At 37.3% G+C, this 27671-nt stretch overlaps 1 long non-coding RNA gene across 1 annotated transcript in view; it reads right to left on the bottom strand.

Annotated features, from left to right (window-relative positions):
- LOC134647428 (uncharacterized) overlaps positions 1–27671 on the bottom strand; it is a 150255-nt gene that overhangs the window by 51699 nt on the left and 70885 nt on the right. The window contains exon 2 of the long non-coding RNA XR_010096827.1: positions 20694–20977. This is a non-coding gene — a long non-coding RNA (uncharacterized LOC134647428). The remainder of the gene's footprint in view (positions 1–20693; positions 20978–27671) is intronic.

Here is a 27671-nt window from a genome sequence, read left to right as displayed (position 1 = left end):
ATAAATTAAACTGTAGGCTGTACTCCTTAAACTGACCAACATTTGTTCAGCAACTTTTGAAAATAACTCATGTTTTGATTTATATTACACTTTAAAGTTTATTCTAAAACGCAATGTATTGCAAATTTTGTTATGTTTGAAGCGTGACAAGCAACGTCAAACAGACTGATGTCAGCGTACATTGAAGGCAATATTTATTTTGTATGAAAAATAGGAAGTCTAAAGGATTAATAATTTTTAAAAGTTGCTGAACAAATGTTGGTCAGTTTGAGGAGTACAGCCTTTAGTTTAATTTATTGCTCCTGTTACAGGAAGCACCCTGTATAAATGATAAACTGAAATAGATGTCATATATTAAAGAAAACGTGACGAAACCCTCTAGTGGTGAAGGCGGTCTTTGTTCATATAGTCGAGAAATTGGGACGGGTCCCACCGTGGCGGGGTGGCCAAGGGGTTCAAGGCGTTAGCCCGGAGTGCTAAAGACGCCGGTTCGAATCCGGCCTAAACACTGGAGGGCTCCGTCACTTTTTCTTTTATATACAACGGGTTGCACTCATGGAGTGCCGGCAGAAGTGAAAACTCAATGACTAGTGCAAAATGCATTATGTATAATTGAGGTTAACGCCATCTAGCGTTAGCGTTAATTACTTGAAACCCCTAAGCACATCACTGTTAGTACTCGAGTTATATTAATACCAGTTAGAGCGAAACTCAATAGATGGCATTTAAATCAATAAAGAAAAACTCTATGACATTACATGTAACAGTTTTTCATGTAATGTCATTGAGTTTTTCTTATTGATTTAAATGCTATCTAAATGAGTGGCCACCTAAATCTTACGGTCACGTGATCGTCTTACGCTGTCTCGAGTTTAACATTTTTTCCCCACCTCAAGAAGTGCACAGCGCCGCTAAAGAAGTTTTCACTTCAAAAATTAATAATGTACTTATTTGATTTGTTTCCAAAGTTGTGTACATCTATTTCAGTTTATAACCGATTCAAAGTTTTCAAGTGGATTAAAAATAGAAAAAATCCGGCTGACTAACTTTACACCTCAGCATAATTTTAATAAGGCTGTATTCTATATATGGAAGGCTTCAGCGCTTGCCAAGTGAAGTGTAGACCACGGCGATGAATTATTCATACGGAGTAACAGCCTTCGGGGAAGAGTGGAAGACATAGGGTATTAAGTACGTGTTGGTATCTGAAAGTAATTCTTGTATATTGGCTAATAAAAATAGGCCTTTCACTATTGCTGTCTTGTAATTTAGTTGGTGAATGGAATAAATGGTAAATAACTAACGATAGAAAACAGCTATTATTATGTATTTTTAACACTATTTAAAAAAAACCGGCCAAGTGCGAGTCGGACTCGCGCACGGAGGGTTTCGCACCATCAACAAAAAATAGAGCAAAACAAGCAAAAAAACGGTCACCCATCCAAGTACTGACCCCGCCCGACGTTGCTTAACTTCGGTCAAAAATCACGTTTGTTGTATGGGAGCCCCACTTAAATCTTTATTTTATTCTGTTTTTAGTATTTGTTGTTATAGCGGCAACAGAAATACATCATCTGTGAAAATTTCAACTGTTTAGCTATTACGGTTCGTGAGATACAGCCTGGTGACAGACGGACGGACGGACGGACGGACGGACAGCGGAGTCTTAGTAATAGGGTCCCGTTTTTACCCTTTGGGTACGGAACCCTAAAACCAAGGGGTTGCACTTCGGGAGTGCCGGCAGAAGTAAAACTCAATGACATTTTAACAGTTTTTCGATCAGGTCACGTGTCCGTCTTACGTCTTACGAATCTTACGGTCACGTGACCTGTCGCGAGTTTAACATTTTTTCCCCATCACAAAAAGTGCACAGCGCCGCTGAAGAAGTTTTCACTTCAAAAAACATTTTAAATAAAAGTTAGGATTAACATTTATTCCAACATTATGCAAGGAAACCTTGAATTACGATTTGGTTTCACATAACGACGTACCTAAACGGTTTCTAAACTCAAAGAGAGTTATTACTTTCTTCCCAAGTTCCCAAGGCCTTGGAAATTTCCATTGGGTGACAGTTTTTCGATCAGGTCACGTGTCCGTCTTACGTCTTACGAATCTTACGGTCACGTGACCTGTCGCGAGTTTAACATTTTTTCCCCATCACAAAAAGTGCACAGCGCCGCTGAAGAAGTTTTCACTTCAAAAAACATTTTAAATAAAAGTTAGGATTAACATTTATTCCAACATTATGCAAGGAAACCTTGAATTACGATTTGGTTTCACATAACGACGTACCTAAACGGTTTCTAAACTCAAAGAGAGTTATTACTTTCTTCCCAAGTTCCCAAGGCCTTGGAAATTTCCATTGGGTGACCAAACCAAGTCTTTAATCCGTTTGTTGAGTGAGTTTAGTAAAATATAATCTTTAGGCTTACGGTTTAAGGATATAGAGTACTTTAGATATGATTGATCACTACATAGTATAAAACAAAGTCGCTTCCCGCTGTCTGTCTGTCCCTATGTATGCTTAGATCTTTAAAACTACGCAACGGATTTTGATGCGGTTTTTTAAATAGACAGAGTGATTCAAGAGGAAGGTTTATGTATAATTTGTTAACCCGTGTTAAGCCGAGCGAGTCACTAGTATAATATAATATCATAAACTTTTCGAAGCAGTGCTATTAAGCCTAAACTTATTGTGGTAATAAAGACAAACTACATGCACATGAAGTGGAAATATACAATACAGTACACAATACAAATCCTCTTTATTGCACAACCTCAGAATAAATGTACATGGAAACAAATAATACATGTAGACAGAGGTAAACAACAGGGTAAATAGGGTGTTATATGGTATTGTTATTTATAGTTTTTTGTTCTATTTCCTTCTTTCTATATTCTGTTTCCTTAAAGATGTGACGAGTGAAGAGCAAACTGGTAGGTAAATAAATATCAATTGATTTGTAGATAAAGTTCCGAGAACGTCATTAGTACGAGCCGAAGTTGGAACCACTTATCTACGGACAAACTAGTATTTTATACAATCGTGATATAATGGAGAGCTTGATTATATCACTATTGTATACAATACTTTTTCTACGAGTCAACAAAAAAATACTTAAAACTAGTAGAAGAATCATACATGTAGGTAAAAAAAAACAAAAGTATACAGCTAAGATGCGCGAGCAGCCGCGATACCTCCATACTCGTACGCGACAACGCGACCCGGCCCCCGCGCCCCCGGCCGGTTGATCAACGACACCTTCTCGTAACTCATGAGGCCCTGGTACTTGCTCCGCACTAAATTCAATTTTTAGACAGCTTTTGGTTGGTCAAACGAAGTGTTAATAGGGATGATGACACATGTTGAATTGTATAACAAAATTTAGTAAAATAGATAGCAAACGAGCAATTTATCACAATAATGTGGATATTAAAATAAAATATTGAAAAATTACAAAATTACAGGACCTGAAAGTTTCAAAATTTAAGTTTTTTTTAACTTCCAAAAACGATAAAAGTAAGGGTACCATTCGATTCCTTACATTTCATCCAAAAAAATATTGTATAGCAACTATATACATAAACGCAATATTTCACCGACATAACGCAATTTTCTTGTTTTGTCCATACTACAAGATGGGCGATGACGTCACGGCCTCTGGCCGTTTTGTATAGGGCGTTTCGCGAGTGAAGTGCGACTGTCGGCCTGTGACTACAATTTCTGACTTTTGTGTTACTTAATGCAATGGGTCCCATATAGACATTTGATCCTAAAAACAAACCCGATCGATTGATACCATAAAAAAATTAGTCATGTAGCCTATTCAAGCATTGCAGTCGACGAGTAGAAAAAAGTGTATTACGTCACGTCATTACATCATTGTTACATCTACCCACTACACGAAAACAACAATGATATTATAACCACTATACTTCTTATTTAGCAACCTAAATATTGATATACCTATTGAATGTTTCTTCCAATATAAGACTTACTGAGCTGACTGTAGCTAGGTCAATTTGTGTGAGATTGTCCTATAATTATTTATCTTTAACACGTGCACAGTCGCCATCAGATATATCGGAGCGGCCAAGGTGTTCACAATATCTGAACACGCACTCTAACACCTTAACACTAGAGGCGTGTTCAGATATTTGTGAATGCCTTGACCGCGCCGATATATCTGATGGCGACTGTAGCACAGACCCTCCTTAACTTAAGGTCAATGAATTCAATCATTCGATTACAATAGTGAAATTTTTCCGGTTTCCTTGCACGGGTCGCGTGTACTACGAGGGGCAGGCACGTGTTACTAAGCGTGCTTCTTTCTCAGGGCGTCCGCTAGCTGACGCGGGTGCACGGGTTAACAAACGACCAAGGGGTTAATAATATTAATAATAATCAATCAGATTTATATAATATGTTTTCCCATTTCTTTTAATAACTTTATTTTCTTTTCCTTTTGTAAGAATTTGATATGTTTTCTGAAAGAGCTACGATTTTGTATGATTCCATGTACATATGTATATTTTCTAAATCAAATTTCTATTACACCTTATGTGTATAATTGCATGAATTCTATAGTAATTTAAATTGTATTTTTTCCCTTATTTTCTCGTAATGCATGTTAATTATAAGATGTAATTATTTTTGAAAAGATGTGTCCCGCCGAGTTTGTTGCCGGTCCCATATTGGGATACCCTCCTCCAATTGAGGGGGGATTTAAATCTTCTCGGGGCAGAGGTGTAGGGTTGGAGCCGGTCTACCTAGCTTTATTTGACGTTCATAAGCGCATTGTAATTATGCCTACTTGAATAAACTATCTTTTATCTTTATCTTATCTTTAAGTTTTAATAATTGGAAAATGCACAGAAGATCTTTAAGACAAAGACAGACTATGTTTTAATAATTGGAAAATGCACAGAACATCTTTAAGACAAAGACAGACTATGTTTCAATAATTGGAAAATGCACAGAACATCTTTAAGACAAAGACAGACTATGTTTCAATAATTGGAAAATGCACGGAACATTTTTAAGACAAAGACAGACTATGTTTCAATAATAGGCTACATGACTAATTTTTTTTTATGGTATTAATCGATAGGGTTTGTTTTTAGGATCAAATGTCTATATGGGACCCATTGCATTAAAGTAACACAAAAGTCAGAAATTGTAGTCAAAGGCCGATAGTCGCACTTCACTCGCGGAACGCCCTATACAAAACGGCCAGAGGCCGTGACGTCATCGCCCATCTTGTAGTATGGACAAAACAAGAAAATTGCGTTTTTGTCGGTGAAATATTGCGTTTATGTATATAGTTGCTATACAATATTTTTTTGGATGAAATGTAAGGAATCGAATGGTACCCTTACTTTTATCGTTTTTGGAAGTTAAAAAAAAACTTAAATCTTGAAACTTTCAGGTCCTGTATTTTTGTAATATTTTATTTTAATATCCACATTATTGTGATTAATTGCTCGTTTGCTATCTATTTTACTAGATTTTGTTATAAAATTCAACATGTGTCATCATCCCTATTGGGGGGGATAGTATGAGCAACGCTAACTGGCGCGGGCGCGGATGCGTGCGGCGTATTTTACCTACAATGGCACCCGCGTGCGTGCGCGGGCGCCCGCTCCGTGTACCCGTGCCAGCGGACGCTTATTCAGGTGAAATAAAGCGTTAGAAAGGTATACATAAACATTATGTGACGGATATGAGGGTCGTATTTGTTTACGTAACTACATCTGTATCTTCCAATTGCGAGGTGTTAATAAGTAACACATATTTTATCTCATAGACCAGCCATCCATAAAAGTGTGTTATCTTCCAACATTAACATAATTTGACAAAAAGAAGGAGCAATCTCATTTTTTTTGTATTTGACGTAAAATGGTGACTACGAGATGCTACGAGTATATTTTGCCTTTTACGATATTCTTTAACTACAAAGTATGCTACAAATGCATTAGCAAAGTCTTGTTCAAATAGTTATTTACGATACGATTTAAAAAAACTTTGGATAATGATTATTTCAGTATTTATTATAATAGATTTTTTCATTTGATAATTATGTATTATTATTTGATAAAGGTCCTAATATAGTTTACAACTTATAACATAATCGTCTCCCGAAAACTCACTAATTGCAAATAAAACTAATTTTGGTACTAGCACGGTTCAAAGGCTCTTAACTTGTGAATCTTGTGATAGATTATGTGCGGAAAGAGAAGAGTCATACTGCCGTATTCAAACTTCAAGATATTCACAAGAGACGACACGTACTAGATCCATTCTAGATACGTTATAGTTTAGATTTCAACTAGTTCTCTTTTGCAGAGCAATTCGGGCAACCAATGTCACTTTTACGATAGATCGTGTTAGATATCTATTAGGTGTGAATTAGATCTCTAAGTAATATCTTGTGGAAATCGTTCAAGAGTATCTCCAGAATCGCGGAAATGTCAAATTTGACAGGTTAGATCTTAAACATATCGTTATCGTATCTTGGTGATGTCTAAAAGATATCTTTTAGATGTCTATTACAAAATCCGAATCGGGCCCCTAGAATGTATTGGTTCCCACAAAATTCCACGATTATTCTCTTTTCACACTGACTATAGAAATTAGTGAGTTTTGGCCGTCACCTAACGATATAGGTATTGACATGAGAATTAGTTAATCATTTGTATTTAAGTGTTGCTAAAATGTACCCCGTGGATAAAGTCGGAGACAAAAACTAGTATAGTATACAAACTACGATCATTTCAATACGCGTGCTGCCACAAGTTTATGGTCACGTTGTAGGTCGCAATCTTGCATTTATTTATTGGTTTTATATAATATTTCTACCCGCAGAGTAGGCACGTGTTATGAATCGTGTCTTTTTGCGTACGTCACGATGTCTGGACTACGATTATTGATGGATTTTTTCTACTCCCGTACTTTTATTTGTCATTTAAAGGGTCGTGCACGCACCTTTAAACACCTATCTTATAGTTGTCAAGACACGTCTTTAGTTTATTCCCCAAAAAAGTATTTTGGTACTTTTACGATACTTCGTGTAATGACCACTTAAAAAATATTGAATGAAATACAGTGTTGCCAACCTTATTTTAAATGTAATCTCTGACAAATAAGTTAACCATAGACATGTTTTTTAATTTCATTCATTCTTTACCCGCCCGTACCCTCCATTTTTGCTACTTCTTGAAAGAAAAATATTTATTGGACCATGGGCAACTTTGTATATGGAGCCTGGACCCAACGCCAACAGAAATGAGAGTAAGGTAATAGATAGGTATTTCTATGTACTTAATTTTTTTCTATGGGCACCAATCGGAATTCCATTGTAGAACTGAGGTATTGGCAATAAAGTCCAAGTAAGTAAATTAATTGCTGCAAGGTAGATGTTCGCGCACCGCCGGGCGAGCACACCGAATGATTTGCCGCGCTCGCCCGGCGGTGGACTCTATTGCCTAGGTAATAAGGGTGACGACATTTTGACTAAAATACCAAATTCTAACGGCAGCTTTCTATCACCGCACCGCTCGCCATCGGCAGAGTGTTCATCCACACACCCTAGAACCTAAATGGTCGCGTACTGTGCGGTTTAAGAGAAATTCCCTCCCGCGGACGCTCCGGCTGTGGAATGAGCTCCCTTCCGAGGTTTTCCCGAGGGTCTACAGTATGGGGTTCTTCAAAAAAGGAGTGTACAGGTTTTTAAAAAGGTCGGCAACGCGCATGTAACACGTCCATAGGCTACGGTGACTGCTTACCATCAGGCGGCCCGTATGCTTGTTTGCCACCGATGTGGTATAAAAAAAATCTCAGTTCTGCAATGGAATTCCGCTTGGTGCCCATAGAACGAAATGAAGTACAGAAAAATACCTATCTAAGTAATTAATTTTTTTTTTTTAATTTATTTAATACCACAAGAACGGTTACAGTATACCAATTACACCAATACCAATTACACTTGCTACTAGAGTCAGACCAATAAAAGTCTGCAGCGGATTTGATAGCCCACGCAGTGCAAGTGTTATTTATACGTCATAATTTCATAGAAGTTTGACGTTTAAAATAACACTTGCACTGCGTGGGCTATCAAATCCGCTGCAGACTTTTCTTGGTCTGACTCTATACAATTATATCAACAGAATTATAGTTTATCAACCACATCAAGACATCATTAAAAATTATACAAATATAACAACTATAACAATAAACTCTGGCATATTACAACTATTACAAGTATTACATTCATCATCTATTTTATCACACGTTCATTCACTCTCACAATAAACGAGGCACCTGGACATTAGTTTAGGCCACTTATCCATGAAAATATCCACTTGTGGATTCGTGCGCAGGAGCCCGTTGAGTGAGTTGATCATGTCGCACAGCGGCGAGTTGCGACGCGCAGCGGTCGCGCGCGGTCCTGTACCGTCCCACAGCTGTAGGTATGGTCGCCGGCGAGAGTTATTCGGAGGCACAACTACCTATACAGTTGAGGACATTGTGCAGCTCCATACTGTTAGTTTTGTTGCTAAGCACCTTACACACTGTTACCAACCGCTCGCATCCTCTACGAACCTCCAAAGAGTTAAGACCTAGAACGCCAAGTAAAAACTTAGTCGGATACATAAATGGATAATATCCATAGAGCTTTTTGTATATAAAACGCAGGAACGCTTTTTGGACCTTTTCTAAACTAAGCTTATACTTGGCCTCACTAGGACTCCAGACACAGGCGCTAGCCTCCAGTTTGCACCGGACTAGAGCCGTATAGAGGAGTTTGATGACGCTGCCATTGTGAAAGTCCTTAACGTTCCTCATCACGAAACCTAACCTCCGATAGGACTCTTTGGCGAGGCTATTAATGTGCTCATGGAATGTGAGCTCGCGGTCAAACTTGACTCCAAGGTCTTTAACTGAAACAACACGATTTATCGCCTGAGCGTTTATCTCATAGTTAAAGCTAACTGGACGTTGACGACGTGTAAATGTCATTATTTGGCACTTGTTGTTATTGAAGCGAAGTTTGTTCGCGACGCTCCAGCGATATACCCGATCGAGATCCTCCTGAAGCTTTAAGCAATCCGACTCCTGCTCGATGCCCATTACCAGCTTGAGGTCATCCGCGTATAGTAAGCATTTGGCGTACTTCAGGTCACTCACAAGGTCGTTCACCATGATTAAGAAAAGCAGAGGTCCGAGGCTTGATCCCTGACTTACTCCCGATCGAGTATGGTACGGAGATGAAATATAGGGTCCATATTTGACAAATTGTGTCCTGTCTTTTAGATAGTCAGCAAAAAAAACGAGCAGTTCGTGGTTGAACCCTATACCCCATAGTTTAGTTAGAAGTACGTCATTGTCAACGGTGTCAAATGCTTTCTGGAAATCGAGATAAATTACATCAGCTTGGGTACCGCTATCAAGACACTTACTGATACAGTCAACATGGATCAGTAGATTAGTATTTACTGACCTGCCTGACCTAAACGCGTGCTGGGCGTCGCAGATGAATGGATCGATTTGTCGGTATATCTCTTTGTGTAAAATAGTCTCAAAAGTTTTAGCTGCTGAGTTGAGAACGGCTATTGGTCGATACCCATCCACTCTTACCTTATCATCAGTTTTCGGTATAGGCGTGACCCGGGAAAGTTTCCACGGGGATGGGTATGTTTGTTTTGTAAGCGATAGGTTGAAGATATGACACAGCGGTTTGGCGAGGATACCATCGCAGGCGCGTAGGATGTATGGCGGCACTCCATCGGGTCCAATTGCACTGTTAGGTTTTAAAGTTTTTAGTGCGTCACAGACTTGTTTTGTTGTAATACGTCGGATTTGTATATTTAGGTTATTGCTAGATGTAACGAGCTCGGATGCAGTGCTACAGCTGTCGGCGCTGAGAGTAGGGTTATTTGGGAGGAATACACTACTAAAATAATTAGCAAATGCATTTGCCGCCGCAATGCCACTGTGCGCTTCGTCTTTGTACGTAACAGACTGCACCAGACCGCCTTTGGATTTTAAGCTAGAAATATGTTGCCAGAAATCCCGTGGGTTAATTTTAATATTATTTTCAATTGACCTAACTCTCAACTCTGTTGGTTTTGGGGCAATTTTGACGCATAGTCCTTTTACAATTTTATTTTAAAGTAAGTGCTTGGTCGTAGAAAAAGTATTGTCGTTGCATACAATACTTTTTCTACGACTACTGTTTAACTGAGTCAAAAAAAATACTCGTGGCGTCTTTATTAACAATTTTCGGCTTCGCCTCAAATTGTTCCTCACGCCACTCGCCTTTTTTGACCTCCCTTAAACAACGGTTGCATAAAATACTACTATTGTGCTACTGTTATGATAAACCTTACATCTGGTTTTACTTCACCTAAAAATAATTTGTCGAAAGTGAAGTTTTTGGTTGAAGAAATGTCACTTTTGTCACAGACCAGTACTCGTATCGCTGTGACATCTTATAAGCATTGTTCGAATTGGGCCGTAAGGCTTCAGAGCATGGCTACGTAAATCACGTAGCACGCAGCACGTAGCTCGTAGAAGGCTAGCGTAGCAGTGCTACGAGCTACGGCTTTATTCAATACACTATTGCACCGAAAGATGCATTGTGTTAAATTTAATTCGCCCTATTAATTATTATTGGAGAACTGTTTAGTTGTTGTTTATCTATTGATACGGATGCATAAAATTACAATAAAATTTATTTTATTTATTTATTTATTTATTAGAGCTTTCATTACTTCCACAGAGAATTGTAATTTTTAAGTTATTTATAATACTCATCATATTTTAAGGTTCAAGCTTTAAAAATATAGTAATGTCTGTTTTTCAATGTAATATTTTACTTTCTTTGAAATAAGAAATTTTATAAGATCACTTATCATAATAAGTGATCTTATAAAATTTCTTATTTTATCATAATTATCTTATCATAAAGGTGCGACTACGAAAAGGAAAAGGCTCTTATAAATATTTTTATTTAAAATTTTACGAAGATAGTGAATTTGAAAAGTATTTGCATGAAACAGTATGCATATGTTAAACTATCAAATTAAGCCTACTTTATATAAGTAGTTTATGTGACTGCAACATAATGAAAGGTATTAAAATACTAGTGTGGATTCATGGTACGAATGAAATGAGTTTATAAAAATAAACTCTCGAAGGTTTCCAAGACAATCTGTTACGTTCACTACCTATATAGGTCAGCCAGCCTATTATGGATAGCTTTATCCATCTTTATCCACGTGATAAAATAACTGTCACTGTTTAACACCGTGGGAAAGAAAGTGACGGACACCGTTTTATCACGCTGTCACGTAGACAAGAACGACCATCATATCCGTACAGGCAGCATATGGCGGAGAAACGAAACACGAGATTAAAGTTTACGTAAATGCGACCTCGTTTCCAAGGGATTCAGATTAATTAAACTGGTAATTAATACGTTATTACTTAATAGAGAAAATGTGTACATGAATTCAGTACAAGTGTAAAAGGTTCCGTTTCGAAACTGAGTAATTGAGATGCAAAAAATAAGTACTTAGGTTTATTAATTTCAAACCATAATAATCATATTATATGTATTCATTTTTAAATTTACTTATTAGGAATTCTAGAATCTACAGTCAGATATACCGGTCACGAAGGGTCATGGTGCTCAAAAATATCTGACCACGTTCGAGGCGTGTATACAGAGTTTGTTGTTGTGTTTTTCAACCTTAAGCCATGTTTCGCCAGGTCATATATACGTCGCTATTATATTACTTATCTGTGGTTATACTGAGTAGTCTTATACTAGAGTCGGGAAAAGCTAACTATATTCTGATTATTCCTATTTGATTTGATGGTCAAAAAAGACCTTAAAGAAATGAACGTCGACAAAAACACCACACAGAATCGTGTACAGTGGAGAAGAAGGACAAGGAGCCGACCCCAAGTAGATGGGAATAACGGTCGAGGAATATATACTCGTATAACTCCTTTCTGTGTTTTTATACTAACATATACAATATTACTATTGACATAGGTATTGGCTACGCCCCCTGATCAGCCAAATACATCTATAGTTTAAAACAGGTAGCGAGTGTCATAATAACCTGCTTGCGGCAGGCGCTAGGCTAAGTGGGTCACCTGGCGAAGGCCGATCTGATAACGGGATCGATGCCAGAAAGGTTCACCACTAGCGACCTGATTCGAATTTTAAAACACGCCAAAAATTTGCTAAAGATATGATATGCATCGGATATATTATGTCAGTGTCAAAAGTGACGTTTTTGTTTGAAGAAATGTCACTTTTGACACTGACATAGCCGATATCTTAAAGTTCGAATCAGGCAATCACAAACAAAGTGAAGCTTTCAGTAATAAAAATGAAATACCTACATAATACAAAGTAGTTATTTTTAAACTCTACGAGTACCTATGTAAATTAGTATAGTTTCAGGCCTTTTTTAAATATCTACATACCTATGTAAAGATAAATTAAAGATCCTAGAGATAGTTATGACTATGTATTAACAGTATAAGTGTTTTGGCATATCTAGAGCTGTAAACTTATACCTGTATTCATTTAAAGAATAAATAATAAAGAATAAAGAATAATAATATTGTAACTATAAAAATAAATACTATGTACATGTGAGATGTGTAGAAGTTTTATACGGAGCACAAAAAAATTACATAATCAATTTTGCTCTCTTGTGATTGTGAGATTGATAATATCTATTGAAATATTAGCTATAAAAATGATAATATGTATTGTAATATGGCAATTAGCCACTTTACTTGTTTAGCAGTAACGCTTTGGTTTACTGCGACATAAACGCATATTGCTTGTGTCAGCGTAACCTAACATGTATATAATAGGCAGGCATTTAGAAAATACCTATACGTTCTTATACTATCACAAGGTGTTTCAATACATACTCCCACCATCGCGTGTTATTTGAGTATCAATTTTATAGTTATTAGGTATATGTGCCTATTATATCTGCTTATTACCTGTCGAGACAGTATGCCCAAATGGGTTATTAGTTGGAGGGTTCAATGGAGTTTTAGTAAAACCAATCGTTACCAAAGATGTGTCATATTATAGAGCGTAAGTAAATCTAAACATAACTTATTTATGGGCTATTTAAACAATTACGTGCGTCGCATATTAATGTTGCAGGCAGTAACGCGAAGTTACTTTTAATATGTTAATTTAGGCATATAGTACAGTTACCACACGGGATTGTTATGTCATTTAGAGTTTTTACTAAATTGGAAATTTTATAGCGTAAGTATTGAACTACCAATTTAACTAGGACCCTAAATGGCGCAACAATCGCAAATGATGGTACAATGCATAATAGGTACTATTTAGGTATCTCTGTTTGCTGGTACATCCGTCGGTTCAGGCGGAGTATGTCACTTTCTTAGGACGTCACATTCTGAGTTCGTCACTTTCTGACTTTGTCACTTTCTGAGATCGTCACATTCTGAGTACGACACTTTCTGAGGACGTCACTTTCTGAGTACGTCACTTTCTGATAACGCCACTTTCTGAGGACGTCACTTTCTGAGGACGTCACTTTCTGAGAACGCCACTTTCTGAGGACCTCACTTTCTTACATTTAACGACCATAATACTGTATGAAGACATTGCTGTAGGACTGATGGGCGAGATAGAAAATTGAAAATAAAATTTCACGTTTTCACTAAATGTATGGAAAAGTTTTTAATAATTTGTGGCTTTTTAGTAGATTACCGTAAGTACTCCGCCTGAGCCCCATCCGTCGCATTATATGTCTGTGTAGGCCTGAAACCAAAGTCGGCCCACATTGCATACAAATCCGGTCAACACCATTAGCGTATAAACTGGGTGCGACAGCTCTAGTATAAAAGGTCTTAACCGCCAAGAAATCCGATTATTTTACTACATTTTTGTCTTAGAACTAAAGCTTCTTATCAAATGGTTTTGTCTACTGCGCATTTTGTGAGCAGTGAACCTTTATGTTTGATCGAAGGTGTTTTAGACCACATAAAAAGTGGAGTAGGTGAATTGTCTGTCAATATATTTATTTGAGCTGAATACTTTAGAAATATTGGGGTTATGTTTTAGGTACATATTAATGCGTCACCAAGTTTATTTTTCTCTACATATCTGAACCCCTAGTGTAAATTTCCTTCGATAGCGTGACGAGCGTTTGCGTTTGCGATATGTCTATTTTTCTATGGGATTTTAAACAGCGCGCCTCTTTTGGGAACTCAAAATCCCATATACAATGACACTACGACGTGACGCAAACGCGTACGTCACGTCACGCTATCGAATTAAATTTACACTAGGGGTACAGTTATAAGTGAGTATCTGCTTTAATTATCGGGAATCGTGGGCGTAAGTATCTTGTTAGAGATAATGAGATAACGCATTAGATCCTTCAATCGCTAATGATGAGGGCCATTAATTTACAAATCATAGAGTCGTTTAATCAACTATTAAATTACAAAACAAGATCCTATAGCTAGGTGGTAGGTACAGTCAGCAGCAGAAGTTGCTAAGCGGGCGAGGTGTTCAAAGTGATCTTGACGCGACTTTATTGTTAAGAGAATAAGAGCGTGTCAAGGTAATTTTGAACATCTCGCCCGATTAGCATTAGCATTCAGCATTAAGTCCACCATTGGTACATTATTTTTATGTTTTGTGCAATAAAGTTTAAATAAATAATTAGCAACTTCTGCTGCTGACTATACACACAATTGTGTCAAATTGAACAGTATGAAACACTTGTTTTCTTTTGCATTTTCATGGTACTCTCATAACAAAATTTGCTTACAGTAATTTATATGTACCTACAAATATATCTAGCATTATCATAGAAAATCAACCCGTATTGATTAACAAGAAAATTTTGAATAAATTCTCCCAATTTATATTGAAAATATACCTAGATAGGTAGTAGTAGATCTATCTATGACAATTGACATCTATGTCCTAATAGTTATGTTAAAATATTCAACTTAAATGCAACATATATTATGTGTTTAAAGTATTTTATTATTGGGGTTTTGTGGGCCTTTGAGTGTCGCTTCGACCAAGCTATGATCTATTGTGACAGCCCTTTAAAGTTCACTACTGATGTCCGTTGAATCCAGGAAGCTCCAGATTCTTTGGGCCGTAATGCTCTGTACCTCATAGGGTTCCAGTATGTGTCGCCCTAGGTAGGTACTTCTTTTGGACATTAGTGGTCCGCAGGAACAGAGAATGTGCATAGCAGTCTCCTCTGACTCCTGACAGAACCTGCATGTCGCATCTTGTTTTTTCCCTATTCGGAACATGTGTTTGTTCAACTTGCAGTGTCCAGTCAAAATTCTAGTCACCGCGCAAGTTTTGTGTCTTTTGAGCCCTAGAAGCTCCTTAGCAGTTTTGCTGTTGAACCCTTTGATTAGAGCTTTCGAGTGTTCTTGTCCTCTGACGAACTTCCACCAATCGATTGCTCTCGCTTTTTCCATGTTGTTGAGCAGAGAATATGCGTCCCGTTTTGTGATTCCACAAAACGGTTCTGGGCCGACCAGGGGTGTGTCTGCGCCCTTCCTAGCAAGTTCATCCGCTTCTTCGTTTCCGTTAATGTCGGAGTGCCCTGGTACCCATCTAAGTATGACTTTGTTGGAGTTAGCCAGTGCATTTAGGTTTGATTTACAGTTCTGGACTAGTTTTGAGTTTGACTCAAGAGATTCTAGTGCCAGCAGAGCAGCCTGGCTGTCTGAGTTGATGTAGATATGCTGGTGTCTCAGGTTTCTATCCAGGTTGATCTCCGCACATTTGTTGATGGCGAAGACTTCTGCCTGGAAGATTGAGGCCTGTGTGCCCATGCTGACGCTAACTCTGAGCTTAGGTCTCTCACCATAGATCCCGCATCCTACATCATTGCCTTTCTTGGAACCATCCGTATACCAATTGAGGCTTCCCTCTTCGACGAACATTTGGTCGTTAGACCATTTGTCTCTAGGAGGTATTTCTACTGTGTACAGTTTAGTGAAGTGACATTGAGTGTGCGTGTCATCTGTGGGCATGCTAAGGGTTCTATTTGCAAAAACCCAGGCCTTTAGTTTGGTTAATGCTTGAGAGCGCCATTTTGGCCTGTTTAGCGTGCAGACTCTGTAGATGCACTGCTTGGCCTCCTTTTGCACCTGCAAGTGGAGTGGTATAATGTCCAGCAGTGCATCTAGGGCCGCCCCCGGCGTCGAGGAGAAGGCGCCTGTTGCTGTTAAACAAGCCGTGCGTTGCAGGCTGTTTAATGTGTCTATTGCTGTCTTTTGGCTGGTTTTGTTACACCAGACTGCGGAAGCGTAGGTGATAATTGGCCTCACTACAGCTGTGTATAACCACATAGCAATTTTGGGTCTTATGCCCCATCTTGCTCCTGCCATGCGACAGCATGACCACATGGCCATTTTCGCTTTTTGTGTGATGTTTCTCAGGTGAGGGTTCCAAGTTAACTTTTGGTCGAAAGTGACCCCTAGGTACTTGACCTCGTCTGAGAATGATATTATTTGTCCATTAAGTCTTGGTTCTGTGAGCTTTTCGAGCTTCCGTTTTCTTGTGAATGGTACTATCACGGTCTTGCTCGGATTAATGGACAAGTCATTTTCTCGACACCATTTGAATATGGTGTTTAGAGCTCCCTGCATTATGTTCGATATCGTGTGGAGGCAAGGGCCTTTGACGATGACTACAAGGTCGTCGGCATATCCTTGTGTGTCATAGTCTTGGCCTGACATGATTGCAAGAAGTTGGTCCACTGCTAGGGTCCATAAGAGTGGGGATAGAACGCCTCCTTGTGGGCACCCTTTTGTGGTATAAAATTCATGCTCTATAGTATTGAGGGTTAGAGTGGCTACTCTATTGGAGAGCATGCTATGTACCCATCTGGTGGTGGTTTCGTCTACTCCCTTTGATTTCATACCATTAAGTATGGTCTCTGTGGGCGTATTGTCGAAAGCACCCTCGACATCAAGGAACGCACATAGAGCGGTTTGCTTGTCCTCTAGGGTTTTCTGCACCTTGTCAACCAGGTCAAGTAGGGCAGTCTCCGTAGATTTTCCCTTTTGGTAAGCATGTTGATTTACGCTTAGTGGTCTTTCCACAAGGTATTTGGCTCTAATGTGCTGATCAATGATTCTTTCCATCGTTTTGAGTAGGAACGATGTTAGACTAATCGGTCTAAAGGATTTAGGCTGTGAGTAGTCCTTTTTCCCTGCCTTTGGTATAAAGCGTACCTTGACCCGAGTCCATTTATCTGGTATAATTCCCCACGAGAAGCTTGCTCGGAATATTCTGGCCAGATGTGGGAGGAGGAGGTCTTGTCCCTGCTGTAAAAGCGCCGGAAACACTCCATCTTCTCCCGCTGATTTAAATGGTTTAAATTTTCCCAATGCCCATTTAATTTTGTTTGGTCTAAAGATGTTAGTTGCCAAATTCCAGTCGATATTGCGTACCCTGTGGATTCGAGGGTTCCTTTGGGCGCAAAGTTGTGTATTACTGGTTGAGTACGAACCGGGGAAGTGGGTGCCTCTGAGCAAGTCCAGAGTTTCCTCTTCTGTGTTCGTAAATGTGCCATCTGGCCTTTTGAGGAGACCAAGATAGTTGGTTGGTGTCTTGGAGAGTATTTTGTGAATTCTCGCACCTTTATGAGTTTGGGCAATCTCTTCACAGAACCTTCTCCATGACCTTCTTTTTGCTTTCCTGATTTGTTTATTATATTCAGTCAACGCTTTACCATACCTTTCCCACCCATTCGGCGTGGTCGAGTGATTGAATATGCGACGTGTGGACCTGCGAAGGTTTTCTAACTTTTTGTTCCACCACGTCGTTTTGTTAGTAGTTTTTACCTCTTTCAGCGGGCAGGCTTGTTCGTAGGCCCTACGTATGCCTTCAGATAATAAGTTAACTGCCATGTTGAGAGAGTCTTGTGTTTTTACATATTTTGGGACATCCTTTAGACGGTTTTCGAGGTCTGCCTTATAGGCTTCCCATGACGTTTCTTTTGGATTCCTGCGTGTGAGTGGTTCCCTACCTAGAGAGCCTTTAACACTGAACAAAATATGTCTGTGGTCCGACATTGAGTTTTCGCTACTGACCCGCCAGTCGGCTAGGCAGTTTGCCGCCTTTTCAGTAGCGAAGGTTATATCTAATACTTCTTGCCTAGCTCTAGTTACGAAGGTGGGCGTGTTGCCCTTATTCAACAAGTGCAGACAATTGGTAAAGATGAATTGGGATAGTAACTCACCCCTTTTGTTGATTCCAGTGCTCCCCCAGATGGTGTGGTGGGCGTTGGCGTCACATCCCACAATAAGTTCCGCCTTTTGTGCCTGAGCGTACTCTAGCACTTTAGTCAGTTCTTCTGTGGGGTCTTGCTTCTCTCCGGGCAGGTAGGCGGAGCAGACTATTACCTTGAGTGCTCCTCTCCCTTTGAGATCGACGTAGGCAGCTACTTGATCTTCACTGCATAGTTCTGTAACAGGCAAGAAGTTAATATTTTTGTTAAATACGATGCAGGCTCTCGGTTTGGTTCCTTTTTCGTAGATTAGTACCTTTCCTGCTCTGTTCAGTCCTGATGCCATGGACTTGGTGTTGATCCATGGTTCTTGTATGAGGGCGATGTCCAGGCCATTTTCGCCAAAAAGTTTTTCTAAGACCGCTGTGGCCGCTATGGCGTGGTGGAGATTGGCCTGGAGGAACATCACCCCCCTACCCTCGATTGCGTCGTTTTTTTTGTGTTTAAAGTACCTCAAGAATGCAAATAGAATGAACTCACAACACAGATTCGTGCTCATACATAAACAACATGGTACAGTCAGCAGCAGAAGTTGCTAAGCGGGCGAGGTGTTCAAAATTACCTTGACGCGCTCTTATTCTCTTAACAATAAAGTCGCGTCAAGATCATTTTGAACAACTAGCCCGCTTAGCAACTATTGCTGCTGACTGTACAAGGTACGTTATCGGCGGTATACACTGTTTGTATACAGTGTACCTACGCTGTGCAAACGGTGTGTACAAACATGGACTTTGCCAGCTTTTGTGAGGGGAAAATAAACTGAAAACATTTAATCAATGCAGAGTAGCATCGGTGGGGATTTATTAAACTTTATTGCACAATATATATAATCATATACAAATGGCGGACTCAATGCTTATAGAGTCTGTTCGGAAAGAGAAGAGTCGTGGAATGTATGGGGCCCCATACATTCCACGACTCTTCTCTTTCCGAACAGACTCTAGTCATTCCCATTTGCCAATCTCAGGCTATGAGGCTACCATCAGTTTGGTACTGACATAAACGCTATCGAGAACGTAACTTACTTCCTATGCATCTTGCTCGTACTTGCATATTACTGCGAGCGTGATGTATAGAAAGTAAATTACGTAGACATGTCTGCCTGCTGCAGCCTGTATGTCACACTGTCAGTGACTCAGGGTACGGGTACGGGTTATTTCAGTTTTATACGTTGAGAAATTCGAAGTTCGCTCCCATACGTAGCTACACGAGTAACTTGAACTAGCTCGTGTACATACAAATGGACGAAACAAAATCTTCAATTAATTAGTAAGTAGATATATAAATATCAGTTGCTGTAATTTTACTTTATTTTTTAAAAGTGTAGCCTTCCTGAAAATAAGGAATCCCATTAAAAAACATTACATGTAAAAAGGTGCCAGTCTCGCACCGCTTTTACTACAAAAAAGTTTTGAGATATAATGTGAAACCAAGTCGGTTATTTTAATCAGTGCCAGGGGGTGTTAAAACCGTATCAATAAGATATCTTTAATTTGTAATACGTATAATGACTTGGCCATCGCACGGCTGCATAATGACATAAGGATCATCGACACCTATTAAAAATAATTCTAATTGAACATAACGCTAGCGCTAATTGCAGTTTTAGCATTACACATATTTACGAGTACGGTACGAGTAAAGCATTATGTGCGATTGCCAAGTCATTATATGTATTACAAATTAAAGATATCTTATTGATACGGTTTAACACCCCCCGGCACTGATTAAAATAACCGACTTGGTTTCACATTATATCTCAAAACTTTTTTGTAGTAAAAGCGGTGCGAGACTGGCACCTTTTTACATGAATTGTTGTTGATGGGATCTCATCTCTTTTTGTAGACAGCCCTTCTTTTCGGGTACTCATACCCATACTATGTATACACATATCATATTTAAACACATCTTCATTCATACTCACATCGTACATCGTTGTGTACCTTTACTTTACCTACTATTTGTAGGAACTGCAACAGTAACTTTGTAATATCATATATTTATATAGGATTACAAACTTACTTATGCAGTTCTTAGATCTTTAAAACGTGACTGATATTGCAATATTTTTAGGTTTTTAGGGTTCTGTAGCCAAATGGCAAAAAACGGAACCCTTATAGATTCGTCATGTCTGTCTGTCTGTCTGTCTGTCCGTCTGTCCGTCTGTCCGTCTGTCTGTCCGTCCGTATGTCACAGCCACTTTTCTCCGAAACTATAAGAACTATACTGTTAAAACTTGGTAAGTAGATGTATTCTGTGAACCGCATTAAGATTTTCACACAAAAATAGAAAAAAAAAAACAATAAATTTTTGGGGTTCCCCATACTTTGAACTGAAACTCAAAATTTTTTTTTTCATCAAACCCATACGTGTGGGGTATCTATGGATAGGTCTTCAAAAATGATATTGAGGTTTCTAATATAATTTTTTTCTAAACTGAATAGTTTGCGCGAGAGACACTTCCAAAGTGGTAAAATGTGTGTCCCCCCCCCCTGTAACTTCTAAAATAAGAGAATGATAAAACTAAAAAAAATATATGATGTACATTACCATGCAAACTTCCACCGAAAATTGGTTTGAACGAGATCTAGTAAGTAGTTTTTTTTTATACGTCATAAATCGCCTAAATACGGAACCCTTCATGGGCGAGTCCGACTCGCACTTGGCCGCTTTTTATGGCTTGATAAGCTAAAAACTACTTATGTTTAAAATATGAAGCTTGTGGGTATGCTAGAATTATGAGATCGAGAATGATGATCGGTGAGTGTATAAGTGTGTCAGTGTCGAAACTAAGGAACTTTGACGTACAATAATTCTTAAACTACAAGTTCAGATTTAATGTTTTTGAGAATGTATCTTAAGCATGTTAAGCCCTATATGTCACTGAAAATTCAGGGTTCTAGCTTCAGCCAGCACAAAATTACAGGACGTCGAAAATGGCCTGAATCGCTTCCAGAAAAGGATGGTACGGCCGTGCCTCTTTGTTTTGCTCGACTTGGCGGGGGCACTGCCGTGGCCCCAGATTATTATACATTTTCCGCATGTATCTTTTTTTTAAATTGATTACCTACCTACTATGCTCCAGAATTTCGTTTCAAAGTCCGAAATTTTAATTTATTATATTTTGGTCATCATCTTCCAAAAATCTCATCTAGTCTTCTTTCATCAATTTATTATATTTTGGTATGATTATAATAATAATAGGTACCTACCTACATATTACGATATTTTAAAGAGGCCATCACAACCATAACAATGATGTAACACCTAAAAAAATGGGGCTGTGATATAGTTTTCATATATAAAATACTGTTAGAGCACAATAATTGCCCAGTAGGGAAAAAAGTAGGAACATTTTACGGCAGAGATATCTACTTTGATTAAAATATATTTTGGAATACACATGTCACTCGTCTAGCTTCCTAACTACCACACCTGGGACGAAATAAGTTAGGTAACTGGTCCATGAATAACTTGGCCTAATTTTGCTCGGTATGTTTAGAAACACGTGGCAAATCAAGGCCACACAGGTAGTATTGAACATTGGGCACTCGATGAGGGTCATACATATGTCCATAGCAGCAACATACTTGCCATCATACTTAAAACAAAAACGCATCTCCACTATAAGAATTATGGTTCGAAATCGAATGATTAGAAGTGAATATCAAATGGTTTAGGGGTTAATTCGCTCGCGTCTTCCATGTAGACATCGCAGTTGTGAGTGTTTTTTATCTGACATTATATTACCTATTAGGTATCTATACCTAAACAGATTAATTATTTTGTTTTTTAGGTGACAAAGAAATGTACATATTGTAAATAAAAATAAATGAAATAAGAACCTATAAGGTCAACCGAGGTAAATGCGTCTCTTGTGCTAAATGCGTCATTTGAGGATATCTTCGAAACGCAACATATTATAACTATTATAGCCGTCTGCATTAAAAGTTCAGTGACCACACTTCAAACAGAGAGGGTTGCAATAGTTCTAAAATGTTCCGTTTAGAAGAAATCTTTAAAAGACGCATTTACCTCAAGTGACGCATTTACCTCGGTTGATCTTAGACGTTTTGTTTACACGTGTATTATATTTTACACGTGTTCCATTAGCGTAGTTTCTTTACAAAAGTATTTTTCAAAGCTTTCTATGTGATAAATATAAGTTATACGAAGCTCTCACTCATAATTAAGACGAATTAAGTCAGAACACGAATAGAGTCAAACTATACTTGGTCAAACCAATTTGTCAGTAAATTAGAACAAAAAAAACTATATTCATCCTTTTCTTTTGGGTGCTAGTACTAGCGTAAGACAAATATAGTATGATTCTCTCTGTTTATGTTTGAAATGAAACAGTCCTTTGAAAAACTACAATTTTGTACAGACAAACGACATATTTTCATAGTTTGAGTTTCAGAGTTTATGATTGTTTATAGCCTAAAAAAGTATTATGTCTATTATTTAGGATAATTCTAAGACTGAGCCAGACTGTATTGAGACCAGAAGACACTCGTGAATGGAAACTGCACAGTTTTATCTCAATTTGGAAAAGTATTCCAAGGTGGCAGATACTATTAGCTATGAAAGTTCGACGTTTGTTAAGGGTCTCCACACTTTGTCACGTTAAAGTCGTTGCAGAGTAAATTACATATAATACAATACAAATACTCTTTATTGCAAACCCCATTACAGAAACAATAAAAAGAATACAAAAAAAGAGGTTAAACAACAGGCGGCCTTATCGCTAAAAAGCGACCTAATTAAGTTCGCGTGTAAGTTCTAATATGTATAAATAACAAGTTTTCAACCCCTTTTTTCCACTTTAGGGGATGAATTTTCAAAAACGCTGATATTTATTTTCTTTTATTTCAATAATATATCTTTTTACGAAGTTTCAAATTGCTAGCATAAAATAAAACTTAATTGAACCCCATACGAACTTTCATCTCCATTTTAACCCCGTTAGGGGTTGAATTTCTCAAAATCTCTTGTACATTTTATAAATGTAAGCTGGTGTGCAAATTTCAACTTTCTATCTTTTGTAGTTTTGGCTCTGCGTTGATGAATCAGTGAGTCAGTCAGGACACTTGCATTTATATTATATAGATTGATTATTTTTAATAATTGGCTCAACCATTATAATTCATTGAGTCATTTACACAAGTCACCGTTATCCGCGCACTCATTTCCTGGTAGCACATTAAATATAGACGCATTAGTTATATTTATAAATAATGTTCGTTTAGTGCATTAGTTATATTTATCTTTTCGCTGTTATACTTACAACGTTATCAAAACGACGTTACAAGTCAGGTCACGTATTTTCGAGGTAAACAAGTTTGTATTAAAATATTCCTTAAGTTATGCGTAAAAACATTTTTGATTCAAAGTATCCCCAACTGTATTTTTCTTTACGAAAATTGCCAGGCATACCAAATTTGATATCTTACACTTAATATTTTCTTCGGGTTGGTGTGGTGAAAAAGTGTATGTTTAAGTTAAGTGTGTGTTTTCATTCGGGGGAAAATTTTGTTTAACCCTTGTGCTTAGAAATCAACGCTCAAGATTCTATTTTTCAATTTTGGAATCTTTGCTTGCTCGGGTATCAATATTGGCACGAGCGGTTAATAAACAACTTTGCCCCTTGTAAAACAAATAACTATTTTCATCAGTCGATGCGAGATAGTTAGGAACTATACGGATAACCAATACAGGAAGTATAAACAAACTGGCGTCTAATTTCCTGTCCAAAAAAACATAAATCATAGGGGGATGTATCTTTGTCATTTTATCACTACGTATATTATATTTCTTTATATACCTATAATATTTTTCTATGAAAGGTTGCTTCAAGCATTCTATTTTACACCATAAAGCTTTAAAAATAAGAATCAAAATAGGTACTTTTAGTAGGATTAAAATCGTGAAAAGCTAATTTTCTTTTAATTTCTGTGTAACCAAAGCGAAGTGTCAACCCGATGTGGGAAAGCGCGCTCGCGCCGATCCCACGCTGCCACGTGCCAAACCAACCAAATCTAAAACGTCACAAGCGCTTTGAAAACTACATACCTACATTTACGCCCTTTCTTAATTTGCCGCGTACGCATCCAACCCCCTTAAAAATACGCTTTAACTACCAACTATGAACCTAAAAATGAAAGCGCTAAGGTGTTATTTGCAATCTGGTAACGCTTGGTAAGCGATTATGGATTTTAAAGGGATAAAATAAGATGGGAATTGCAGTGGATTGTAATTGAGTGTAAATTTTATGCATCTGAGGGATCGTTCCAAATGCAATGATTGAGAAGTCATTGAATATAACACACCCCCACAATTGTTATTCTTTATGAATTAAATTTTGAACTATAATGCGTTTAGTTAAAGTTGGTTATTCAATAACAGCTATTTTTAATGTATCTTATGTGCCTATAAAATGATTAAGTGAACTATTCAGGAACTTAAATTACCAAGTACTTGGAATGTAATATTTGTAAGGGTGAAAATTTTATGGGCTACTACTATGAATAATAAGCAGTTTTATTTTTTCAATAATAACCAGCAGGTATTGAATTGTTAAATATTATGACAGTAATTACTAGACTGGTGGTTCAATTTTGGAATCTTTCGTATGCTCGGGTACGAGCTGTTAAACAACAACTTTGCCACATTGTAAAACAAATAACTATTGTAACTAAATGTCTACTTGAAATACTAGAAAATAATATATTTTCAAAAAATAATTTAATTTGTTGTAACACTATTTATTTATAAGTCCCATTGATATTGATGTACAACGTATAAATTTAAACCTTTAAAAATCTTAGTATGTACATACTAAGTATGTATGTACCTTCTTCGCTTAAAATTGATAAATAACCATTAACAAAGGATTTTTTAAATTCAACTCCTTTAGGGTGAAAATGTGGCTGAAGCTTTTTAACAACTTCCACTCGGAAGCAATCGTGAGTAACTAATATTTAACATTATAACTACTGAAATAATATTAATATTAAAACTACAAGTAGTTTTAATATTAATTCTGCTTGTTTGGTTCGTTCGTTGCCCTGGAGGCGATGAAAAATAAATGTTAACTAAATATTAGCTTTCATACTATAAACGTGGCTTTTACACGGTCACGTACAGTCAACACCCTAAAAATTAAATATCATAAAAATTCAATTTGGTTACCTTACTCGTACATCACCGATTTACCACGTTCCCTTGAGCCATTCTATTTTATCACTTGTTAGGTATGTATTGCGGGCTCAGCATGGTTCCATTTTTATCCACTATCACTAAGCCCGTCACTTTCGCACTTACATACTTGTTAGAACGTGACAGGCATGGTGATATATGATAAAAATGCGACCGTGCTACTAGGGCTGGTTTAATGTTAATGTGATACTCATTCATAATATACTAGCTGTTGCCAGCGACTTCGTACGCGTGGATTTGTATATTGGTGGTTATAAATTCTACATTAGCTTAGAACAATATGCAGCAAAAGATAGCAGTAGGGACGGTTAATCATTTGTTAATTATTATACAACGCATGAGATTTGTCTTTCACAACCTGGCTACGAAGTTTCAAGCCCCTAACTGAATAAAATTGTTCTCGATAATCTCGATATAATCTCTCTCAACCCCGAGAAGATTTTCAAGTCCACTATTTAATAAAACCTACTACCTAACTACCTATTTACGAAGTTTGAAGTTCCTAGCTTTAAATAAAATTTGAACCCTCTACCAACTCTCAACCCCTGTTTAAACTTTTAGGGGATGAATTTTTAAAAACGCTGAAATTACTTTTCTTGTATTGTAATAATATGCCTTTATACAACGATTCAAGTCCCGCACTCCAATAAATATTTGGGTTCCATACAAATTTTCGACCCCCTTCACCACCTTGGGGGATGAATTATCAAAGACTCTGAAATTAGTTTTCTTTTCTCTTAATAAAATACCTTTTTACGAAGCTTCAAGTTCATAGCTTTAAATAAAATTATAACCTATACAATCTTTCAACCCCTTTTTAACCCTGTTATGGGATGAATTTTTAAAAACGCTGAAATAAGTTTTCTTGTGTTCTAAATTCTAATACTATGGCTTTATACAAAGATTTAAGTCTCGCACTCTCAAAAATATTTGATCTCCATACAAACTTTCAACCCCTTTTTCACCTCCTCGGGGGATGAATCTTTAAAAACGCTGAATAGGTTTTTTGTTTTTTAATAAAATACCTTTTTACGAAGTTTCAAGTTCCTAGCTTTAAATAAAATTTGAACCCTATACAAACTTTCAATCCCTTTTGGACCCTTATAGGGTATGAATTTTTAAAAACGCTGAAATTCTTTTCTCGTATTCTAATAATATGTCATTATACAAAGATTCAAGTCCCGTACTTACAAAAAAATATTGACCTCTATACAAATTTTCAACCCCTTTTTCACCACCTTAAATGTTGAATTTTAAAAAACGCTAACATTAGTTTTCTTCTCTTTTAATGAAATAACTTTTTACGAAGTTACAAATTCGTAGCTTAAAATAAAATTTAAACCCTATACAATCTTTCAACCCCTTTTTAACCCTTTTAAGGGATGAATTTTTGGAAACGCTGAAATTACTTTTCTTGAGAATTAATAATATGGCTTTATACAAAGATTCAAGTCCCGCACTCTAAAAAATATTTGATCTTCGTACAAACTTTCAACTCCTTTTTCACCACCTCGGGGGATGAATTTTTAAAAACACTGAAATTTGTTTTGTTGTTTTTTAATTTAATACCTATTTGCGAAGTTTCAAGTTCCTAGCTTAAAATAAAATTTGCACCCCAAGACATAGTTTCATCCCCTTTTTTACCCCCTTAGGGGTTGAATTTCTTAAAACGTCCCAATTCCTTCTTTTTACAATCGGCTTATGCCTTTCTCAAAAGTTTCAAAGCATTTGTAATGGATTCAAACTTTCAACCCCTTTTTAACCCTGTTAGGGGATGAATTTTTAAAAACGCTGAAATTACTTTTCCTGTCTTATAATAATATACCCATATACAAAGTTTAAAGTCACACACTCACAAAAATATTTGATCTCCATACAAACTTTCAACCCCTTTTTCACCACCTTGGGGAGTTGAATTTTCGAAAACGCTGAAATTAGTTTTCTTATTTTTTAATATAATACATTTTCACAAAGTTTCAAATTTCTAGCTTAAAATAAATCTTGAACCCCATACAACCTTTCATCCCCTTTTCAACCCTTTTAAGGGATGAATTTTTAAAAACGCTAAAATTACTTTTCTTAAGTTTTAATAATATGGC

This window comes from Cydia amplana, chromosome 4 (assembly GCF_948474715.1).
Source record: "Cydia amplana chromosome 4, ilCydAmpl1.1, whole genome shotgun sequence".
Taxonomy (NCBI): Eukaryota; Metazoa; Arthropoda; class Insecta; order Lepidoptera; family Tortricidae; genus Cydia; species Cydia amplana.
This window is presented reverse-complemented; position numbering and strand designations above follow the sequence as displayed.